Below are 24394 nucleotides of genomic sequence, written 5' to 3'. Positions count from 1 at the left end.
AATAAGATTTGTTTTTAAGGATTGTGGGGAGAGGTGCCTACAGCTCCTTCACTCTAGAAGAGAGGATCTAATACGTTTTGATCTAGAGAAGGAGCTCATAGTCGGAGTTGGTTAAATGCCAAATGACAGATGGTTGCGTCCAAAACCTAGAGGGAAAAAACCACCACCAGGTCCTCCTAGACATTGGTAGTTGTGTACGTCTCTGCAGGGAGACGGGGATGAAAACACTGCGTTACTTAGGATTACAGCTGGTCTTTTTTTTTCTTCTGAAAATTTAAGTATTTTAAAATTTATTAACAGTTTGCTAAGTGGGAACTGGACAGATGAAAAGCATGGTTGTGTGTGTATGTGTGTGTGTGTGTGTGTGTGTGTGTGTAAATAAAGCTTGCTTTTTAACCACAAGATGACTTTGGGAAGGCTGCTCCTTTAGGAAACTCTGTAACAGTGGAGTGTTAAAACTGTGAACTCTCTGCCAATTAACACTTACCATTGCTACTCTCCTGTCCAAATTTAGATGAATTTATTCAGAATGAGATTTTTTAAGGATGTCTGTGAAGTTTGGAGTCACATTATATTTTTCCTCTTTATCCTAAGAATAATTTGGTCTCTGGCCTCAATTTAGTTAAAAGCTAGCCAGAGTTGCCAGGTTAGTGAGATAAATATTCTTCTTAAGTTCACCTTATGGTGAATTTAAATGCCCAGCTTCATCAAAGATGAGCATAGGTAACTAAATTAATAAAGTTTGGTTTTTTTTTCTAAGCTAGTGGACAATTTTATGACCTGCCGCTAAATGGGAGGAAAGTTATTTGCAAGACTGATTTATACTACTGATGTTCGTTCACTTGTTGATTTAGTCAGCAGACCTTTACTGAGCATTTCATATTTATTGAACACTTGTGGTGGTCTTGGGAATACATAGAAGAAAGATCTGGTCCTTGCCTCGTGGGAATTCACAGCCTACTGGGAGGAGAAAAACAAGTAACATCTGAGGAAGGACTTCTAATTTGGAAGGAAAAACGTGAGAGAAAACTTTCTAAAGACAGTCTGTATTGTCATTCAGTTCGAAGGATTTTTAAATTTCCATCTTGATTTCATTTTTGACCCAATGATCATTCAGGAGCAGGTTATTTAATTTCCATGTATTTGCATGGTTTTGAAGGTTCCCTTTGGAGTTGATTTTCAGTTTTATTCCACTGTGATCTGAGAGAGTGCTTGATATAATTTCAATTTTCTTAAATTTATTGAGGCTATTTTGGAGAAAGTTCTATGCACTGATAAATAGAATGTATATTCTGCGGTTGTTGGGTAGAATGTTCTGTAAATATCTGTTAAGTCCATTTGTTCCAGGATATAGTTTAAATCCATTGTTTTTTTTTGCTGACTTTCTGTCTTGATGACCTGTCCAGTGCTATCAGTGGAGTATGAAGTCCCTCCACTACTATTGTGTTGCTATCTATCTCATTTCTTAGGTCTATTAGTAATTGTTTTATAAAATTAGGAGCTCCAGTATTAGGTGCCTGTCAAAACCTCTGGGATACAACAAAGGCGTGCTAAGAGGAAAGTTCATAGCCCTAAATACCTACATCAAGAAGTATGAGAGAGCACAAACAGACAATCTAAGGTCACACCTCAAGGAACTAGAGAAACAAGAACAAAACCCAAACCCAGCAGAAGAAAGGAAATAACCAAGATCATCGCAGAACTAAATGAAATTGAAACAAACAAAAAAAATACAAAAGATAAATGAAACAAAAAGCTGGTTCTTTGGAGAGATAAATAAAATTGATAGACCATTAGCAAGATTAACCAAGAAAAGAAGAGAGAAAATCCAAACAAGCTCAATTAGAAACACAATGGAAGATATTACAACTGACACTACAGAAATACAAAACATCATTTAAGGCTACTATGAATATCTTTATGCACACAAACTAGAAAACCTAGAGGAGATGGATAAATTCCTGGAAAGATACAACCCTCCTAGCGTAAATCAGGAAGAATTAGATATCCTGAACGGACCAATAATAAGCAGTGAGATTGAAATGGCAATTTAAAATTTACTGACAAAAACATTCCAGTACCAGATGGATTCACAGCAGAATTCTACCAGACATCCAAAGAATTGGTACCAATCCTATTGACACTATTCCGCAAGATAAAGAGGGAATCCTCCCTAAATCATTCTATGAAGCCAGGATCACCCTAGTACCAAAACCAGGGAAGGACATTACCAAAAAAGAAAACTACAGACCATTATCTCTGATGAACATAAATGCAAAAATCCTTAACAAAATACTATCTAACCAAATCCAACAAGACAGCAAAAAAAAAAAAAAAATCCACCATGATCAAGTGGGTTTCATATCAGGGATGCAGGGATGGCTTAACATGCAAGTCAGTAAATGTGATACACCACATAAACAGAATTAAAAACAAAAATTGCATGATCACCTCAATAGACACAGAAAAAGCATTCAGCAAAATCCAGCATTCCTTTATGATTAAAATTCTCAGCAAAAGCGGCATACAAGGGACAAATCTCAACGTAATAAAAGCCATCCATCTCTGACAAACCCACAGCCAACATAGTACTGAATGGGGAAAAGTTGAAAGCATTCCTTTTGAGAACTGGAACAACATAAGGATGCCCATTCTCACCATTTCTCTTCAACGTAGTACTGGGAGTCCTAGCCAGAGCAATCAGACAAGAGAAAGAAATAAATGGCATCCAAATCAGCAAAGAGGAAGTCAAACTGTCGCTGTTTGCTGATGATAGGATTGTTTCCCTAAAAATCCCTAAAGACTCCTCCAGAAAGCTCCTAGAACTGATAAAAGAATTCAGCAAAGATTCCAGATACAAAATTAATGTACACAAGTTAGTAGCTCTTCTATACATCAACAGCGACCAAGCTGAGAATCAAATCAAGAACTCAACCTCTTCTACAATAGCTGCAAAAAAATAAAATAAAATATTTAGGAATGTATCTAACCAATGAGGTGAAAGACCTCTACAAGGAAAACTACAAAACGCTGCTGGAAAAAATCATAGACAACACAAACAAATGGAAACACATCTCATGCTCATGGATGAGTAGAATCAGTATTGTGAAAATGACTATACTGCCAAAAGCAATCTACAAATTAAACACAATTGTTACCAAAATACCACCATTATTCTTCCCAAAATTAGAAAAAACAATCCTAAAATTCGTATGGAACTAAAAAAGAGCCCACATAGCTAAAGCAAGACTACGCAAAATGAACAAATTTGGAGGCATCACATTACCTGACTTCGAACTATGTAAGGCCACAGTCACCAAAACAGCATGTTACTGGTATAAAAATAGGCACATAGACCAGTGGAATAGAATAGAGAACCCAAAAATAAACCCCAATGCTTACAGCCAATTGCTCTTTGACAAAGCAAACAAAAACATGAAGTGGGGATAGGACACCCTATTCAACAAATGGTGCTGGGATAATTGGCTAGCCACCTGTAGGAGAATGAAACTGGGTCCTCACCTCTCACCTTATATAAAAATCACCTCAAGTGGATCAAGGACTTACATCTAAGACCTGAAATGATAAAAATTCTAAAAGATAACATTGGAAAAACCCTTCTAGACCTTGGCTTAGGCAAGGATTTTATGACCAGGAAGCCAAAAGCAAATGCAACAAAAACAGATAAATAGCTGGGACTAAAGAGCTGGGACTGCTGAGCTTTTGCACAGCAAAGGCACAGTCAGCAGAGTAAACAGACAACCCACAGAGTGGGAGAAAATCTTTACGAACTATACATCTGGCAAAGGACTAATATCCAGAATATACAACGAGCTCAAACAAATTAGCAAGAAAAAAACAATCTCATCAAAAAGTGGGCTAAGGACGTAAATAGACAATTCTCAAAAGAAGATATACAAATGGCCAACAAACATATGAGAAAGTGCTCAACATCACTAATGATCAGGGAAATACAAATCAAAACCACAATGCGATACCACCTTACTCCTGCAAAACTGGCCATAATAAAAAAAAAATAAATGTTGGCATGGATGTGGTGAACAGGGAACACTTCTACACTGCTGGTGGGAACGTAAACTAGTACGGCCACTGTGGAAAACAGTGTGGACATTCCTTAAAGAACTGAAAGTAGAACTACCATTTGATCCAACAATCTCACTACTGGGTATCTACCCAGAAGAAAACCAGTCATTATACGAACATGCATGTTTATAGCAGCACAATTCGCAATTGCGAAAATGTGGAACCAACCTAAATACCCATCAATCAATGAATGGATAAAGAAACTGTGGTATATACATATACATACACACACACACACACACACACACACGTTCCATATATATATTCCAACATATATATATATATGTATATATATGATGGAATACTACTGAGCCATAAAAAGGAATGAATTAGTGTCATTTGCAGCAACCTGGATGAGATTGGAGACTGTTCTAAGTGAAGTAACTCAGGAATGGAAAACCAAACGTCGTATGTTCTCACTTATATATGGGAGCTAACCTATGAGGATGCAAAGGCATACGAATGACACAATGGACTTTGGGGACTCAGGGGGAAAGTCTGAGTAGGGAGTGAGGGATAAAAGACTACAAATTGGGTGCCATGTATACTGTTCAGGTGATGAGTGCACCAAATTCTCACAAATCACCACTAAAGAACTTACTCAGGTAACCAAACACCACCTGTTCCCCAATAACCTATGGATATAAAAAAAAAAAAAGTAAAGGCAGTCTCACTGAACTGAGTTTTCTTGTTGTTGTTGAGTTTTTTTTTTTTTTTTAAAGACCGAATCTGACTTTGTCACCCAGACCGGAGTGCAGACACAATTCTTGAACTTCTGGAATTCCTGGCCTCGGTCAAGTAATCCTCCCACCTGGGTCTCCCCAAGTGCTGGGATTACAGGCATGAGCTGCTGCGCTGGGCCCTGAACTGAATATTAAAGGTGAATAGTGGTTGGGGATAGGATGTGAAGTAGTAAAATTTGAGATTGAGCAGGGAAAAGAGTGACTACGTGATTATTGTCATCACCATATCATAGTCACCATGCAGCCAGGCACAGTACAGGCATACCTCAGAGATATTGTGAATTCAGTTCTAGACCACCACCATAAAGTGAATATCAAAAAAAAAGCAGGTCACACAATTTTTTTTTGTTTTCCAGAGCATGTAAAAGTTATGTTTACACTCTGCTGTAGTCTGTTAAGTGTGCAATATCATTATGTCTTTAAAAATATATATACCTTAATTTAAAAATACTTTATTGCTAAAAAGTGCTAACGTTCATTTGATCTTTCAGCAAGTTATAATATTTTTGCGGTGGAAGGTCTTGCCTTGACATTGATGGTTGCTGACTGACCAGGGTGGTAATTGCTAAGGATTGAGGTAGCTGTGGCAATTTCTTAACATAAGACAGCAATGAAATTTGCCACACCAATGGACTCTTTCTTTCAGGAAAGATTTGTCTATAGCATGAAATGCTAGTTGATAGCATAGCATTTTACCCATTGTAGAACTTATTTCAAAATTGGAGTCAATCCTTTTAAACCTTGCCACTACTTTACCAAATGAGTTTATGCAATGTTCTAAATCCTTTGTGGCCGTTTCAGCGATGCTCACAGTATCTTCACCAGCAGTAGATTCCATCTCAAGAACCCACTTTCTTTGCGTGTCACTGAGAAGCAACTCCCCATCCGTTCAAGTTTGATCATGAGATTGGGACAATTCAGTCACATCTTCAGGTTCCATTTTTAAATTCTAGTTCTCTTGCTACTTGTAGCACATCTGCAGTTACTTCCTCCACTAATGTGTTGAACCCCTTAAAGTAATGCATGAAGGTTGGAATTAACTTATGCTAAACTTCTCTTAATATTATTTTGACCTCTTCCCATGAATCATGAATGTTCTTAATGGAATCTAGAATGGTGAATCCTTTCCAGAATGTTTTCAATTTACTTTGCCCTGATCCATCAGAGAAATCATCTTTGTGGCAGCTATAGCCTTACAAATTGTTTTAAAGAATAATACTTAAAAGTTGAAATGACTCCTTGATCCATGGGCTGCAGAAGGGATATTGTATTAGCAAAGTGGAAACAACATTAATCTCCTTATATAGTTCCATGAGAGCTCTTTGATGAGGAGGTGCATTGTCAATCAGCAGTAATATTTTGAAAGAAATCTTAAGGGCCCTAGGATTTTCATAAGAGTAAATGACCATTGGCTTCAACTTAAAGTCACCAGCTGCATTACCCCCTAACAAGAGAGTCAGCCTGTCTTTTGAAGCTTTGAAGCCAGGCACTGACTTCTCCTCTCTGGCTATGAAAGTCCTACATGGCATCTTCTTCTAACAGAAGACTGTTTCATTTACATTGAAAACCTGTTGTTTAGTGTAGCCACCTCCATTGATGATCTTAGCTAGATCTTCTGGAACACATGCTTCAGCTTCTTCATCAGCACTTGGCACTTCACTTTTACACTTTTGTGTTATGGAGATGGCTTCTTTCCTTAAACCTCATGAATCAACTTCTGTTAGTTTCAGATTTTATTCTGTAGCTTCCTCACCTCCCACAACCTTCATAGAATTGAAGAAAGTTGGGGCCTTTCTCTGGTTAAAGCTTTGGCTTAAGGGAATATTGTAGCTGGTTCAGTCTTCTATCCAGACCACTTAAACTTTCTCTATATCAGCAATAAAGCTGTTTTATTTCCTTATCATGTGTGAGTTCCCTAGAGTAGCACTTGCATTCATAACTTGGCTGTTTGGTGCAAGAGGCCTAGCTTTTGGCCTGTTTTGACTTTTGACATGCCTTCCTCACTAAGCTTAATCATTTTTAGCTTTTGATTTAAAGTGAGAGTTGTGTGACTTTTCCTTTCACCTGAACACCTACAGACTAGGCTTATTAATTGGCTGAATCTTGTTGTGTCTCAGGGAATAGGAAAGAGAGGTGGGAAAACAGCCAACAGCCAGTTGGTGGAGTGGTCAGAACACATACAACATTTATCGATTAAGTTTACTGTCTTATATGGGCACAGTTCTTGGTGCCCCCAAACAATTACACTAATAATGTCAAAGATCACAGATCATCATAACAGATATAATAATAATGAAAACTTTCAAAATATTGCAAGAATTACCAAAATGTGACACAGACACAAAGTGAACACATGCTGTTGGAAAAATTGTACTGATAGCCTTACTCAGTGATAGCCATGCAGGGTTGACACAAACCTTCAATTTGTAAAATATGCAATTTCTGTGAAGCACAATGAAGCAAAGTGGAATAAAACAATAAAACAAGATTTGCCTATACTAAACACTTTATGCATATTAACTCATTTATCTTCACAATAATACTGTAAGGTTGGTACTACTATCATCCCAGTTTTACTGATGGGCACATAGAATTTAAGTAACTTTCCTAAGGCGGCACAACTATCAGAGTGTTGAGGCTGAGATGCAATGATCCAAGCTGGATGATTCCAAAGCCTTGCTGTTAACCTTTAAGTTCAACTAGTTGCCCTTCATGAACCTGATATTCCATGCAACATCATGTCACCTGGCTATCCTTAGATGAAAATGAGGCTGAAAAACAAGTATTCCATTTTTCTTTAGTGCATGGTAGCAAGGAATATTTGAGTCAAGAATTACTGTTGGGTCAGCAAACTTGCCACAGCCGGAGAGGAGGCAATTGGAAACATCTAGAGGTGAAATGATGTGAAATTTAATGAAATGGGTCAGGCGAGGTGGCTTACACCTGTAATTCTAGCACTTTGGGAGGCCGAGGTCGGAGGATCACTTTAGCCCAGGAGGTCAAGGCTGCAGTGAGCTGTTATTGTGCCACTGCACTCCAGCCTGGGTGACAGAGTGAAACTTTGTCTCAAAAAAAAAAAAATGAAAAGCAAAAAGATTTAAATGAAGAAAGAAAATGTTGCCAGGGTTGAATCTGTAGGACTGGATGATTTTATAGGGCAGTTCTTAACTGGAGATAACTGGAGACAGTCTCCCCCTCCCCAGGGGACATTTGGCAATGTCTGGATATTTTTTGAGATTGTCATAAACATGGGAAGGGGTTCCCTACTGGTATCTAGCAGCTGAAGGCCAAGGATGCTGCTAAACATCCTACAATGTGCAGAACCTCTCCCACCACAAATAATTGTCTGGCCCAAAATGTCAGTAGTGCTGAGGCTGAGACCCTCAGTTATAGAGGATAAGGGAAGAATGTAGGATCACTTCATTTTCTGGTTTGGTGACCAGGGAAGATGCCCACTTACCAAAATGGAGACTTAAAGGAAGAACAGCAGGTTTTACATCGGGGTCTGAACAAAAAGATGGAGATAGATCTGCTGGTTATTTATGGAATGTTCCAGGGAGAATATTTAGTGAGAAGAGAAATGACTTAAGAACAAAGTGCAGGGGGATGCCAACATTTAAGGAAATGAATAAAAGAAAGAGGACCTGTGCGTGACTGAAAATAAGCAGCCAGGATTTGAAGACAAACCAAGAGAGAATGGTGCCATGGAAGACACAGGAGAGAGTGTCAGAAAGAAGGATGGCAGACGTTGGTAAAGAACTGCTGTATTCTTACCAGTTTATTTTTCCAACTGGAAGACAGCTACAATGTATGTTCCAGCCTTCCTTGCAGGCTGTGTTATGGCCGATGGAATAAAGGTAGAAGGATAAATTTCTCACTGGCCCTGTCCCCTTCTAACAACTCAAACAATCTTCCACACTGTTCACTCCTCAGCCGCCAGATGCAGAGCTCCAGTGGAGGGCCTTAAGTCCATAGGAGATGGTGGAGCCACAAGATGAAAGGAGCCTAAGGCCCCGGGTCACCACAAGGAAGGACAACAAGCAAATACATGAGGAGATCATGACCTAAATGAAAACTAAACTTTTATTGGGTAATCCCATTAAGATTTAGGAGTTGGTTTCTACAGCTTATCCTCACCGACCTTAATATACTAACTCTAAAAATGCCTCAGACCAAAAAAAAAAGTAACTTGATCATGAGTGACTTGGGCAAGAGCCTCTTTTCATGGGGGCAAGGGAGCCAGAAACTAGTTTATGGACTGCTGAATGCCAATAGAAGGTAAAAGGTGGAGAGGGGGAGGTTGAAGAAACACAAAGGGAAAGCTAAAGGAAATCATGTGGTTAAAAGAAAGAGTCAAGGATATTTATATGATGAGAGAAAAGGGGCACTGCAGAGGAGAGGCTGAAGATCAAGGATATATGGGGGTGTTTGAGGAAGCAAAGTTCTTGAGGAGGAAGGAAGAAGTAGGATCCATAGTCCAAGTGGGGCAATTAAAATTGAACAAAGAAGGGGCAAAGTTTTTCCTCACATGAGAGAAAAGAGATAAAAATATATGGATTCAGAGAGACTTTGTGGGGAGGGGGAAGAAAAACATTAGAATTCTTGCCTCATGATTTCTGGGGTTTTTTTGGTGAAGAAGCCGTGAGAATAGAGGAAAGAAAATGGGCTCTGTGTTAAGAGATCTGGGTTTGAAATTCATCTGTACAACTGATTAGCTATGTGTGGTAGATCAATTTCATTTATAGTCCAAATTTATGAGTTCCCTCCCCCCTACAATTTTGTAGTTCACTCTCATTCTGACTCTGGGCTCAATCGTGGGACTTCCTTCAGCCCATAGGACAGCAAGCAGAGGCTTGAAGGACATTTGGGTGTTTCTACTTCCTTTCATGGACTCTTGTGGTTTCTGTGAAAATAGACCTGGTGTAGCCCATGGAAGGAGATAAGAGACCACATAGAATAAAGCAGGATTGTCCCAAGATCCCAGCTGACCTGCCAGCTGACAGCAGATGCATGACTGAGTCCAGTCCAGAGCAGCAGAACCAGCCAATGGACCCAGAACTCATAAGATATTATTCTAGTTAATTATTTTAAGCCAATAAACTGGGGTGGTTTGTTATAGAAGTATACTGGACACTCATGGGACAGTTGTTTAACCTCTCTTAGAATGCATTTTCTCTTAGGTGAAATGGGATATTTATCCCTAACTCATAGCGCTATTTTGATGTGTAAATACGATAATGCATTCAAAACATCTTGCTCAGTGTCTGACACTTAAAAGCAAATCAGAGTCATTGTTAACAGAAAGTTAAAAATGAGGTCATCAGCTGAGATTGAGGGCAAGAGACTAGAGTAAGCTGTAGTGAGGAGAGGAGCTAGGGGAAGGTCTGAAATAGCCATCTGAGAAGTAAGATAATGTAGAATGTATTATTCTGTTTTCACACGGCTATAAAGAACTGCCCAATGCTGGATAATTTGTAAAGAAAAGGGATTTAATTGGTTCATAGTTCCGCAGGGTTGGGAAGGCTTACAACCGGAAACTTTGTAACTTACAGGAAACTTACAACAATCATGGCAGGAGGGGAAGAGGCACATCTTTTTTTTTTTTTTTTTCTATTTTGAAAAAGCTGTTTACTTTTTTCCAAATATTATTCTAAATAGGTGTTTTACAGATAAGGGTCAATATGAAGTCAAACATTCTATAGAAGAAAATCATTTTTACAGAAATTAAGAATAATTTTAACAGAAGAAAAACCTCCCATCTGTCTAGATGTGGCTGTGTTCCATGGGAAAATTTCAGCATCCAAAGTACAAAGAAAAAATGACTGTGGCTTTTCTTACCACAGAAAATATTGACCATCTTCCCTTATAGCCTATTCTTTATTGTTAGTTGGGATGCCAAAGGACGACATATTGACCTTTGGAAGTTGGGCTCCACTGGACAAGGTTGGGAGTATGGGGGTCAAGCATCAGAATGAATTCAATTTTAAAAGAAAAACTGACTTTGACCCCAAATTAACCCAAGGTTCAGCCAATGGCACATCAGAGATAAATACGAGTTGTACTTTCACATTTACAAGGTTGTGCCACTCAACACTATTAAAGACCTAATCATCCAAATCAAAGCTACGCATACTCCCATCACTAGTTCTGTCCTCAATGCATCCCATTTTTATGAAAGCTCCATATTATAGCTCAGTTCATAATGGGGAATGAGAACTTCCAGTTCTTAGAAGGAGGCATCCTAAATCTTCTGGTGTAATCCTTTCTTCGCCCCACCCTCCCACTTCCCACCCTGAGACAAGCCAATCTTATCAGATAGGTAGGGTTTCTGTCATTGTCTCATGGAAATCAGTTTGAATGAAACTAGAGAAAGATCGTTCATTCCATGAGCAGCATTTGGCTTTAAGCCAAAGGGATAATAACCCCCTTCCCCCAAAAGAATCACAATCAATTCCATACTAACCCTTCTACTCCTGGAAAGATGTCTCATCTAAAAGCTCCCAACAGTGACCAGAACAAGGTACTGATATTATGTGACTCGAGGAGAAGGAAGGGGAGATACATAAAATTTTAGTAAAACCCTCATGCAAAATTAAACTTGAGTAAAAGCCTGGAGAATGCTAAAAATAGTAATGAGAAGAGGAGGCTGTAGAGCAGAGAGTACAGGTGTGTCCTTTCTTATAGTCAATCAATGCTGGGAGTAATAGGCAGATGTGACTTCACTTGAGCATTGAAGAAGCAAAAAGGTTGCCTTGCCTTCCTAGGTTAGTGGCAGACTTGCTTTTGCTCCCAGATCTGGGAGTGTTCTTTGTGAGAGTGGAACAGACTCTGTGTGACAGGGAACTAGATGAAGGAGTCTTGAGAAGCTGATGTTCAGGAGTGGTCACAGGTCCCAGTAAACTCACTTTAATATCTGGTGTTGAAAAGGCATTTGAGTTTTCAGTGACATGTAGGGGGTCAATGTTCTCTGCTCCACTATTGTGAACTGACTCCAGTACTCCAGGGGCAAGGAAAGCAGGCGCTCGACCACCTTGGGTTGACACTTGATGTCCTGTAACATCGTCACTGGGTCTGGATTGGGCACAGCATGGGCCACTATTGTAGAGCCAAAGATTTCAGCCAGATTGGCAACATTCATTTTAGTATATGGACTCTGAGCCACTCTCTGCAGGTGAATCATGAGGAAAGCCAATGTTTCCCTGTTGGCCTGGGGCAGTTCACCAACAGCCTGGTACATGGCAGATATGCTGTTGTCTTCATCTGTGATTTCTGCTGCTTCCATAAAGGCTTGTTTAGGCGAAAGGTCAGAAGAGGTTCTTTGAAGTTTCGAAGAAAGTCTTTAAGAAGGCTACAGATAGCGTGGATATCATCCACTTTGCTGATGAGGGGTACAGTTTTCACTCTGAGGAATTTCTCCTTCAGCTTTTACTGTGCTATCACAGCCCAAGATCCTATACAGGCCTGTCTCAGTAAGACCTCTCTGCTCAATCTCATTTACACAGTGCACAACAATGGAGGGGATCATTGGAAAAGTCTGGGACACAAAGTCGGCCAGCATTCCCTCTCCAATCTTGACAGGTGTTCCTATCAGGGTAGGAATGCAGAGAAGGGGACAGTGGTCCTGACATTCTGGACGAGAGATCACACAACAGTCCTGACACTTCAGAGATAGTTTCCCAAATTTTATCTGCTTTCCACATGGAACATAGAATTCAGGTTTAATAACCGTCTTAGAGACAAAGTCATGCAGGCACATCCCTCTGTTACTCTGTGGCGTGCCCACATTGTCACAGTTCTTGGCTCCAGCTGCCTGCTGTTCAGGGTGGGGTCGCTGTTCCAAGGTTGTAAAGTACCTGTTTTCCTTTGGCTCCTGGTCCAGTATGGCACAGTCTCAATAGTGGACACAGCTTTGATGGGCCCGCCATCATTGGGAACAGTCACTGTAGTTTTTGCAACTATGGATTCATTCCCCCTGGTCTACTGTGGAGCCAATGGAACGAGTTTCCTTTACAGGTCCAGAGGGACCATCAACAAACTGTTGGCTACTAGAGCACCTCTTTTCTCTCTGCTTCAGCTTGAAAGTCTTCACCAAAGAAGAGTCGCAATCCAGTGATTCATCAGTCTTGTCAAAGCTGATACCTGATAAAATGGAACCAGATTCATCGCCAATTTAAAGTCTTTTCTTCTCAGCATTGCTGCTGGATGGTTGGCCTCTGTTGAGAAAAGCCAAAGCTGATTTTTGCTCCCCGCTTAGTTGAATGCGGCCAGATATGTCACACAGGAACATCTCTCGAATCAGCTGAATCTGTTACTCCAGCTTTTCGCAGTTAGCCTCAGCTCTCCGTTTGGATGTCTGCATCCACCTGATTATGTGCATGCTTCAGCTTAACATCCAGAGCACTTCACTCAGTCTCTGCTTTTATCAAAAGATCCTTGTATTTCCCCAGCTCATAGTCAGTCCTCTCCCACTTTTTAAAGAAATCCTCAAAGTCCTTCACCAACTGGATAAATTGGAGTTCGTTTCCTTCACTGAGAATCTCCGCCCCGCGCACAAGCTGCTCAAACAGATTCCGCATATTCAGCATAGTAGTATCCATCTTTTTCAGTCAGCCCGGCCTCACCTGGGCAACCGTTCACTTTGCTCTGCGCCTCAATCAAGGGCAGAGCAGTGGCCGCGGGGCCAGCTCCTGACGCACATCTTAACATGGCGGCAGGTGAGAGAGAACAAGCGTGAGAAGGAGGAACTATCAGACACTTATAAAACCATCAAATCTCCTGAAAACTCACTATCAGGAGAACAGCATGGGGAACAGCGCCCCCATGATCCAATCACCTCCCACCAGGTCTCTCCCTCTGCACCTGGGGATTATGGGGATCACAATTCAAGATGAGATTTGTATGGGAACACAAAGCCTAACCATATCAGAGAGGAAAGTGCCAGACAACACAGATCTCAGCTGAGGCCTCAGACCATGAATTTTTAGTGGCTTTTTAATAGGCACATACTATTGTGTACTTTTCTCCAAAAGGACCCAAGACTAGAAGGGAGAGTTGGACTGTTTTATAGTGACATTTCTGCAGGCAGGCTCTGGAAAAAGAACCCAGGAACAATGAGCATGAGTAAAGATATGCATTTTGTAGGGTAGGCTGGAAAGGGAAGATAGGAGGAACCCTGAGACGTTAGGGGACCAGCGATCTCAGTAGGGTATAAAATTTGTGAATCATAAATACCAAAGTGAGAGCACTGGTGAAAGAAATGATTGTGATCAGTGAGGTGGCTGCAAGTGTTACAATTTCAGAGGCAGAGCAGTTCCAGTTAATGAAACATTCTAAGATAATGGTAATGGGAGTGAGAGGCTAAAGTGGCAACAAGTCCAAGCCAACACATTTGAGAAAGTTAGAGATATCTGAGGTAGAGGCAATAGATGGAATATCCCCATAGACACTGAATTCACCAAGGATGTTATATTAGTCTGTTCTCACACAGCTATAAACAACTACCTGAGACTGGGTAATTTATGAAAAGAGGTTTAACTGACTCGCAGTTCCACAGGCTGTATAGGAAGCATGACTGTGAGGCTTCAGAAAACGTACAATCACAGCGGAAGGTGAAGGGGGAAACAAGCACCTTCTTCACATGGTAGCAGAAGAGAGAGAGAGTGTACAAGAGGAGAAGTGCCACACACTTTTAAACCATCAGATCTTGTGAGAACTCACTATCATGAGAACAGCATGGGGGAAATCTGCCGCATGATCCAATCACCTTCCACCAGGTCCCTCTCCCAACATTGAGAATTACAATTCAACATGAGATTTGTGTGGGGACACAGAGCCAAACCATATGGGATATCAAACCAGCCTCCTACACACAGTAGATATTATGGCTGATGGACAGCTCCAGCACCTCTCAAAATTTTATTGGTAACTTAATTATTTCTCCTGTTCCAGTTCAAAAGATTCTGGCAGAGGACTTTGGTGACATGCTTATGCTTAGACCTGGAGAGGCAGAGTGTGATGACTAAAAACAAATGACTAAAGTGAGAAAAAAAGCAATTTCCCAAAAGATGAAATGCTGTTCCCAGAAGAATGAAGCGGAGGTTAGTATATTACAAAAGAAAACAAACAAATTACACCTACATGTCTACCACATTTGCAAGACTGCAATGTTGTTCACACAGAATCTGTTGTTTAACGCTCCTATCTCCTAGAATCCATATTGTGCGGTCTTTAAATATTCCCCAGTAAAAGGAACCAGAACTCTCTGGAGAAACAGCTGAATCCACCTCTGCAGCAGGATGAGCTTGGAAGATCTAGCCATATAAGGAAGCAACAAGGCTATCTCGGATCACATCAAAAAGACACAGGAGCCTAATTGAAGGTACTGCCACTAGGAAAAGATGGGGCAGCTTGAATATTGTATTAGTTAGTTTTCACACTACTGATAAAGACATACCCAAGATTGGGCAATTTACCAAAGAAAGAAGTTTCATTGGACTTACAGTTCCACATGGCTGGAGACGCCTCAGAATCATGGCATAAGGCAAAAAGCACATCTTACATCACAGCAGGAAAGAGAGAGAATGAGAGCCAAGCTAAACATGTTTCCCCTTATCAAATCATCAGATCTTGTGAGACTTATTTACTACCATGAGAACAGTATGGGAGAAACCGCCCCCATGATTCAATTATCTCCCACTGGGTCCCTCCCACAACACATGGGAATTATGGGAGTACAATTCAAGATGAGATATGGGGGAGGACACAGAGCCAAACCATATCAAGTATGAAAAGGAATAATGACTATAGTGGACCAAAATTTCTCAAATAGGTTAAAAATCCATGAGTTTAAAATGATAATTTTTTAAAAAACTCATTGGCCCCCTTGGAATGCTATGGTACCAATTCACTATTCTGAAAATAACAAATACCTGGAAATACATATTCATCCTGTACTTTAGCATAAGCAAATAATTTATAGGGGGTAAGTGCTCCTTTACAGAAGAATTTAAGTGTAGGCCAATAAATGCAGGAGTAATGATAGAATTGGTGTATCATCATTACCTGAAAGATAGGCATATTGAGAAGGCAACATCTGAATCTACTGATCAATTTAATATGACAAAATAGACAACCTGATATTGTATTATATGTTAGCTTATAAAGGCCCCAGTTACTGACCTCTCTGCATCCAGTCTCTCACACTACAACTTTGAACTCAGTCATGTGACTTCCTTTGGCCCACAGACAGTAAGCAAGGGCTTGAAAAAGCACTTGTGAGTTTCTTCTGCCTTTGTATTAGTCTGTTCTCATGTTGCTGTAAAGAACTGCCCAAGACTGAGTAATTTATAAAGGAAAAAGGTTTAATTGACTCACAGTTCTGCAGGGCGCGGAGGCCTCAGGAAACTTAGAATTATGGCAGAAGGGGAAGCAAACATGTCCTTCTTCACATGGCGGCAGGAAGGAGAAGCACCGAGCAAAGGGGGAAAAGCCCCTTATAAAACCATCAGATGTCATGAGAACTCCCTCACTGTCACAAGAACAGCATAAGGATAACTGCTCCCATGATTCAATTACCTCCCAGTGGGTCCTTCCCACGACATGTGGGGATGTTGGGAATTACAATTCAAAATGAGATTTGGGTGTGGACACAGACAAACCATATCATTCCACCCCTATCCCCTCCCAAATTTCATGTTCTCACATTTCAAAACTAATTATACCTTCCCAATAGTTCCCCAAAGTCTTAACTCATTGCAACATTAATACAGAAGTTCAAGTGCAAAGTCTTATCTGAGACAAGGCAAATCCCTTCTGCCTATAAGCCTGTAAAATTGAAAAGCAAGTTAGTTACTTCCTAGGTACAATGGGGGTACAGGCATTGGGTAAATACACCCATTCCAAATGGGAGAAATTGGCCAAAACAATGGGGCTACAGGCCTCATGCAAGTCCCAAATCCAATAGGGAAGTCATTAACCTTAAAGTTTCAAAATGATCTCCTCTGACTCCATGTCTCACATCTAGGTCACACTGATGTGAGAGAAGGGCCCCCATAGCCTTGGGCAACTCTGCCTCTGTGGCTTGGCAGGATACAGCCTCCTCTCAGCTGCTTTCATGGCTGGCGTTGAGTGTCTGTGGCTTTTCCAGGCACACGATGCAAGCTGTCAATGGATCTACCATTCTGGGATCTGGAGGATGGTGGCCCTCTTCTCATAGCTCCACAAGGCAGTGCCCCAGTAGAGACTCTGTGGGGTGGCTCCCAACCCCACATTTCCCGTCTGAACCACCCTAGCAGAAGCTGTCCATGAGGGTTCCAGTCCTGCAACAAACTTCTGCCTAGACATCCAGGCATTTCCATACATCCTCTGAAATCTAGGCAGAGGTTCCCAAACCTCAATTCTTGAACTTCTGTGCACCCACATGCCCAACACCAAGTGAAAGCCGCCAAGGCTTAGGGCTTGCACCCTCTGAAGCAACATTCTCTGAGCTGTATGTTGGCACCTTTTAGCCACGACTAGAGCTGAAGCAGCTGGGATTCAGGGCATCATGTCCTGAGGCTGCACAGAGCAGGAGGTCCCTGGTCCTGGTCCACAAAACCATTTTTCCTTTCTAGGCCTCTGGACCTATGATGGGAGGGGCTGCCGTGAAGGTTTCTGATATGCCCTGGAGACATTTTCCCCATTGTCTTGGTGATTAACATTCAGCTCCTCATTACTTATACAAATTTCTGCAGCTGGCTTGAATTTCTCCCCAGAAAATGAGGTTTTCTTTTCTAGTGCATCATCAGGCTGCAAATTTTTCAAACTTTTATGCTCTGCTTTCTCTTGAAGGTTTTGCCACTTAAAAATTTCTTTCACCACATACCCTAAATTGTCTCTCTCAAGTTCAAAGTTCTTCAGATATCTAGGGCAGGGGCAAAATGCCACTAGTCTCTTTGCTAAAGCATAGCAAGAGTCACCTTTATTCCATGATATGGTTTGGTTCTGTGTCCCCACCCAAATCTCATCTTGAACTGTACTCCAATAATTCTCATGTGTTGTGGTAGCGACTCGGTGGGACATAATTTGAATCATGGGGGCGGTTTCTCCCATACTGTTCTCGTGGCAGGGAATAAGTCTCATGAGATCTGATGGTTTTATCAGGGATTTCCACTTTTGCATCTCTCTCATTTTCTCTTGCCTCCACCATGTAAGAAGTGCCTTTTGCTTCCTGCCATGATTCTGAGGCCTCCCCAGCCATGTGGAACTGTAAGTCCAATTAAACCTCTTTTTCTTCCTGGTACCGGGTATGTCTTTATAAGCAGCGTAAAAACGGAATAATACACTCCAGTTCCCAAGAAGTTCCTCATCTCCATGTGAGACCACCTCAGCCTGGATTTCATTGTCCATATCACTGTCAGCATTTGGTCAAAGCCATTCAACAAGTCTCTAGGAAGTTCCAAACTTTCCCACATTTTCCTCTCTTCTTCTGAGCCCTTCAAACTGTTCCAACTTTTGCCTGTTACCAAGTTTTACATTTGCTTCCACATTTTGGGGTATCTTTACAGCAGTGCCCCACTACTCAGTACGAATTTATGGTATTAGTCCATTCTCACACTGCTATAAAGAACTGCCCAAGATTGGGTAATTTATAAAGGAAAGAAGTTTAATTGACACAGTTCTGCAGGACTGGGGAGGCCTCAGGAAACTTAAAATCATGGTGGAAGGGGAAGCAAACACGTACTTCTTCACATGGTGGCAGTAAGGAGAAGTGCCAAGCAAAGGGGAAAAGCCCTTTATAAAACCATTAGATCTTTTGGGAACTCACTATCATGAGAACAGCATGAGGGTAACTGCCCCCATGATTCAACTACCTCCCACCAGGTCCCTCCCATGACACATGTAGATTATGGGAACTACAGTTCAAGATGAAATTTGAGTGGGGACACAGCTAAACAATATCAGCCTTCCTTGAACACCCTGCAATCTCTACAGGAATAAACCTGGGGTCACCCCCTGGAAAGAGGAGAGACCACATGGAGTAGAGCTGAATTGATCCAACTGAGACCATTCTAGACTAGCCAGATGCCAACCTCTGAAATATATTTTGCCAAAAAAACGTTGAAATAAATCTTTAATCTGGCTGGATGCAGTGGCTCACCCCTGTAATCCCAGCACTTTGGGAGGCCGAGGGGGGAAATCAGTTGAGTCAGGAGTTCAAGACCAGCCTGGGCAACATGGCAAAACCCCATCTCTACCAAAAAATACAAAAATTAGCCCAGCATGGTGGTACACACCTGTAGTCCCAGCTATGTGGGAGGCTGAGGTGGGAGGATCGCTTGAGCCCAGGAGGTGGAGGTTGCAGTGAGCCAAGATTGTGCCACTGCACTCCAGCCTGGGTGATGGAATGAGACCCATTCTCAAAAAAAAAAAAAAAAAAAAAATATATATATATATATATAAACTTGAATCTGATCAAACCTCTACAGGAAATGCAGGAAATGCAGAAACATATTAAATAACTCTTCAGGTATACAATCTCTAAAATCCAGAATATGAGACATTCTACACAACAAATAACTGACTTCATTGTTAAATAAATGACAAAAAAAAGAAGGAACTGTTACAGATTAAAAAGAGATCTAAATCAATTAAATGCAACAGGTAGACTTAGCTTGGCTCACGATTAGAATAAAATAATGACAAAAAAGGCATGAGATAATTGGGGAAATGTGAACATCGATTAAGTATTTGATGATATGGAGAAGTTGTTGCATATTTTATTTTATTTATATAGAGAGATTGGGTCTCACTATATTCGCCAGACTGATCTCAAACTCCTGGCCACAAGTGACCCTCCTTCCTTGGTCTCCCAAAGTGCTGGGATTACAGGCATGAGCCACTGCACCCGGCCGTGGCATATTTTGTGCAATGGTGAACATCTATACTCCCAGCTACTACAGAGGCTGAGGTGGGAGGATCTCTTCACCGCAGGAGTTTGAGGCTGCAGTGCGCTATGATTGAAAGCTGGGTACCTTTGAAGATAATGAAATTCAACAGGTTAAGCCATGTAACAATAGACTTTACTGTAACTGTAGAAGCACTGAGAAAATCCAAGTCAGAACTCATGGAAATCAGTGAAGATAAAACTAAATTCAGAAGGTCTCCATGCAAGCCCCTCCCTGAAGTGACTGATGAGTCTAAAACTGATGTAAAAACAGATCTGTTTATATCAACGGCCTCCCAACTGATACAACTTTTGATGACATAAAAGAATGGCTAAAAGATAAAGGTCAAGTACAATATTCAGATGAGAGGAACATTGCATAAAGCATTTAAGGGATCAGTTTTTGCTATGTTTGGTAGCATTGAATCTGCCAAGAAATTTGTAGAGACCCCTGGCCAGAAATACAAAAACGCAGACCTGCTAATACTTTTCAAGGAAGATTACTTTGCCAAAAAAAAAAAAAAAAAAAAAAAAATGAAGAAAGAGAACAAAATGAAGTGGAAGCTAAATTAAGAGCTAACCAAGAGTGAGAAGAAAAACAAAAGTTAGAAGAAGATGCTGAATGAAATATCTAGAAGAAAAGATTGGATGCTTGCTGAAATTTTCAGGTGACTTAGATGATCAAACCTGTAGAGAAGATTTACACATTCTTTTCTGAAATCACGGTGAAAGAAAATGAATAGACCTTGTCAGAGGAGCAGAACAGGGGATGGAATAATTCTAATTAAAGTAAATGTCAAGGAAGTATTGGGTGAAGCCAAAGATGCAAGTAACGGTAACCTACAATCAAGAACAAAGAAGTGAATTGGGAAGTACTAGAAGGAGAGGTGGAAAAAGAAGCATTGAAAAAAATCTTAGAAGACCAGCACAAGAATCCCTAAACGAATAGAAGTAGAAAGGTTGCAGATTTAAAGGAAGAGGAAAGGGTAATTAAGCTGTCTGGCCTGGGTCTGCTAAAGGAAAAGTATGTTTCAAGGTTAAAAAAAAACCAAATCTGCTAATGTTGGTGAACAGGATGAAAATGGTGCTAGTAGACTAGTGAAATGAGCAAGAGAAGAAACAGACGGAAGAACCTGCATCAAAACAACAGAAAATGGTGTCAGTAGCTTAGTAAACCAGTAGTTTGGTAAACACATTTTTTATTCATTTTATTAGGTTTTAAGCTGCTTTTGTTTTGGGGCACTTTTAAAATGAAAAAAAAATTAGGTCCACTTCAATGTCCATATGTGAGAAAGGAGAAGTTTTTTTGTTGTTTAGCTTGTCTTTTTTTGTTATCCAAATGAGGATTTTTTAAAAATGCATAGTTCTGTTTGTGTTGTTTCAGATTATTCAAGTATCGAAAGGAAGAGTCTTCCCTTAAATTGCCTTTGTAATATGATAATATGTTAGTAAAAGCTAATAAAATATATTCTTTATTAAAAAACAAAAACAAAATAATCTACAGGGTTTGGCAAGTGATAAATGAAACAGAACAAGAGCAATAAGGAATATATGATTGCTGAAGCTGGATAATGGTATGTTGGCTCATTAAACTATTCTCTCGCATTCATATATATTTGTCTAATTCCCAAAATAAAAATAGGCAAAACAAAATCCTTCATCACCTACAAATTACTTCCCGAAAGTAACTTCCACTAACAGTTTTTTATGTTGTTTTCCAGACATCTTCCATGTATATGGAGGCAAGTTCATGTCTATCTATATATGTATATGTATATGCAAGTGCATATAATTTTTTTTCTGAAATAGCTTTTTATTAAACGGCAAAGCAGAACTGCAACACAATTTAAATGTCTGTAAATTAGGTCACAAAAGGGATGCAAAATATTTGCAGTTTCACTATTACATATTCACACAGCTAAAGTCATTCATCAACTCTTACACCAATACATAAGATTATTCCATGATTAAAAGCCCAAATCTAATAACCATAAGCTATATTAGTGGATCTCTTTTCATATTATAAGATTTTAGCAATACTTCCCATATTGATTTCCTTACCAAATGGAATCTAGAAGCTAAATTTTTAAAAATTGTTAAAGGATGACTAAAACTCTTCAAACCCAGTAGCAGGGTTTACAGAAAATTCTAGAACAAGTGAGATAAAATACTGAGCAAGATAATAAGTATACATGTAAAACTTTCCCATTTTATTCACTATTCTAATACTAATACGCCGTTATGGAATTTTGCAGAAGTTGACCCACTGGGTATGAATCAACTTAGAGACCAAACTCTTTGTAACTGTTCTCATCCAGATGTGGCTTACATAAGGGTAGTCAAACTTAATCCACTTTCATATATATTTCCCAAAAGATCTACTCTGTGCCAGAGAAAACACAAATCTGGAGTGCAAATATTTGGTTACTACTGTTTACCGAGTACTTTTCCACCCTATTTCCATTTTTCCTCAAAATTTTCTATTTTAAACATACACATGACCAGAAATTATATATTTTCAGATAATACAAAATGAGTTATTTTGGGCAAAAAGAAGTTTTTAACAACAAATATTCCCAAGTTAATTCAGTTTCAAAGAAAAACCTTCATTTTTAGCCTCCATCTATTTCCAATTAATTAAAGAGACACTAGCATTCCTATCTTAACACTAAATACACAAATGACAAGCCCTAGCTGAGACAATATCTTATTTTGGTTAAGTTTCAACAATTAAAATACAGGTTACTCTCAGAGATGATTAACTATTAAAATTACTTTTACAAATGTGCAAGTGCATATAATTTTTAAAGCAGTGGAAATCATACTGTATAAGACAAAATGAAATGAAATAAATTAAATCCCCCAGGTATTTGTCTACATAATGGCAAACATCTGAATATTTACATAAATATATGTATGTGTAATGGTTTTGGAGTGGGGGAGATTCAACATCTATAAATCTAGCCTGTCAGATTTGACTGTTTTTTAATGTGATATTAAAAGTATAATAGTTATTTTTACATTAATAAAAATCCTTCTCATAAATACATACACTTTTTTGAATTAAATAATACATATTTTGGAGTCATGAATAGACAGGTCTTGCATACACTTTCCCTCTTCACCAAATGATTGTTTAATAGAGATTGTGTATAAGAGTCTTATGAAACATATGCTTAAGGAAGCAAAATTTAAATTTACTAAAAGATCTTCAAAGTCCATATTTTTGACATATTCTGTAAACCCCTATAATCTAATATGTAGCTTTATACCTAGAAATCATTTGATAAATATGTCATTGCATATGATGTGCTGTTGATGTTGAAGTTGGTGATGATAAAATGTAGGCCTAAGTAATTTCTGTAATAACCAGAATAATTTCTGTAATAATTCGGCAAAAATCAACTTGATAGCAAATTGTCCAATTGGAAGTAATGTTCAAAATAAGACATTCTAAGCAAACTTCTTTTCTCATCAAGACCAAGCAAGAGCATTTATCTCTTAAAATATCCCAGGCCAAAACTGTCAGATGTCTGTGCTGCCTTGAGCAGTATCAACCCTCTACTCTAGGAAAGTCTTGCAACTTACAATTCAGTGCTCTTTTCAACCAAAAGCACAAGTCATTCTCCCAGATTTTTATAGTTAAATATCAACTTTGCTACCAGTATATTTCACATATAAAGCAAACTGATCATTTTTTTAGCCTACATAGGAGAGTATCTGCTTGAGAATTCAGTCTTGAACTGATGTCTCTCTGAATTCTGTCAAAAATATAGGTGAGAAAAAAGTATATTTGATAGTATGTATAAGAGATGTAAAAATCCATTTTTCTGTATTTTCTATGTTCTATTTCAGTTATCTTTTAGTATTACTGTAGTTCTTTGGAATGGTATGTATCTGTAATGTGGTTAGTATTTTACTTTAAATACTTTAGCCTAAGAAATGGATCTATAAAGATGCATAATTTAGTTTTAGGTTATACATACCTCAGGGCTGGTTAGTTGGTATTTAACCAAAAGCCAATAATCCAGAAGAGGCTACCAAAAGCACTTTGGTTATCTTTAACTTCAATTAACACCAGAGGGTTTTTTAGTTACCACTACTGACATGATAAATTATTTTTTCCCACTGGATAAATAAGTAGTGTTAGAGATGTGGAGAAAAACATTTTTATTTTTACATGAAAGCTTATACCTTCCCGAATGGAAAAGAAGGCTTAATTCTGAATCAGTCCTGTGTTCAATCACTGACTTAAATAATTTTTGTCTAAACCGAGCTATAATGTTAGCATCTCATATTGGAACATTGTCACATTTCCTCAAGTGAACCTCTTAGACAGGGTAGAAACTTCGAAGGACCAAGAGCTGGAACATCACAGAGTTTATAAAACATTTTATGACTGTTTCTTTGCCTGCTAGCACATAAAATGTTTAAATATATCATAAAATTCAGTTTGACCCTTGTTTTCATGCCTGGTAGTAGAGTTATGGGTATAGCTCTATATCCCCTAATGAGCTTAATTAGGTATTAGAGTCTACTCATGTTTAAGAAAAAGAGCATAATAATTGAGGATGCCTAAATAGGCTCAGGCCATTTTGCTGAAGTTCCTTGAAGAACCACTTTG

At 39.3% G+C, this 24394-nt stretch overlaps 2 pseudogenes; one reads left to right on the top strand and one right to left on the bottom strand.

Annotated features, from left to right (window-relative positions):
• Positions 1–11566: 11566 nt before the first annotated feature.
• On the bottom strand, positions 11567–13444 carry LOC101144288 (rac GTPase-activating protein 1-like; annotated as a pseudogene).
• A 6395-nt stretch (positions 13445–19839) lies between these two features.
• On the top strand, positions 19840–20941 carry LOC101147782 (lupus La protein-like; annotated as a pseudogene).
• Positions 20942–24394: the final 3453 nt, after the last annotated feature.

The sequence above is a fragment of the Gorilla gorilla genome, chromosome 10, assembly GCF_029281585.2.
Source record: "Gorilla gorilla gorilla isolate KB3781 chromosome 10, NHGRI_mGorGor1-v2.1_pri, whole genome shotgun sequence".
Classification (NCBI taxonomy): domain Eukaryota; kingdom Metazoa; phylum Chordata; class Mammalia; order Primates; family Hominidae; genus Gorilla; species Gorilla gorilla.
Note: the sequence above shows the minus strand (reverse complement) of the source record. Positions and strands in the feature narration are given on the sequence as shown.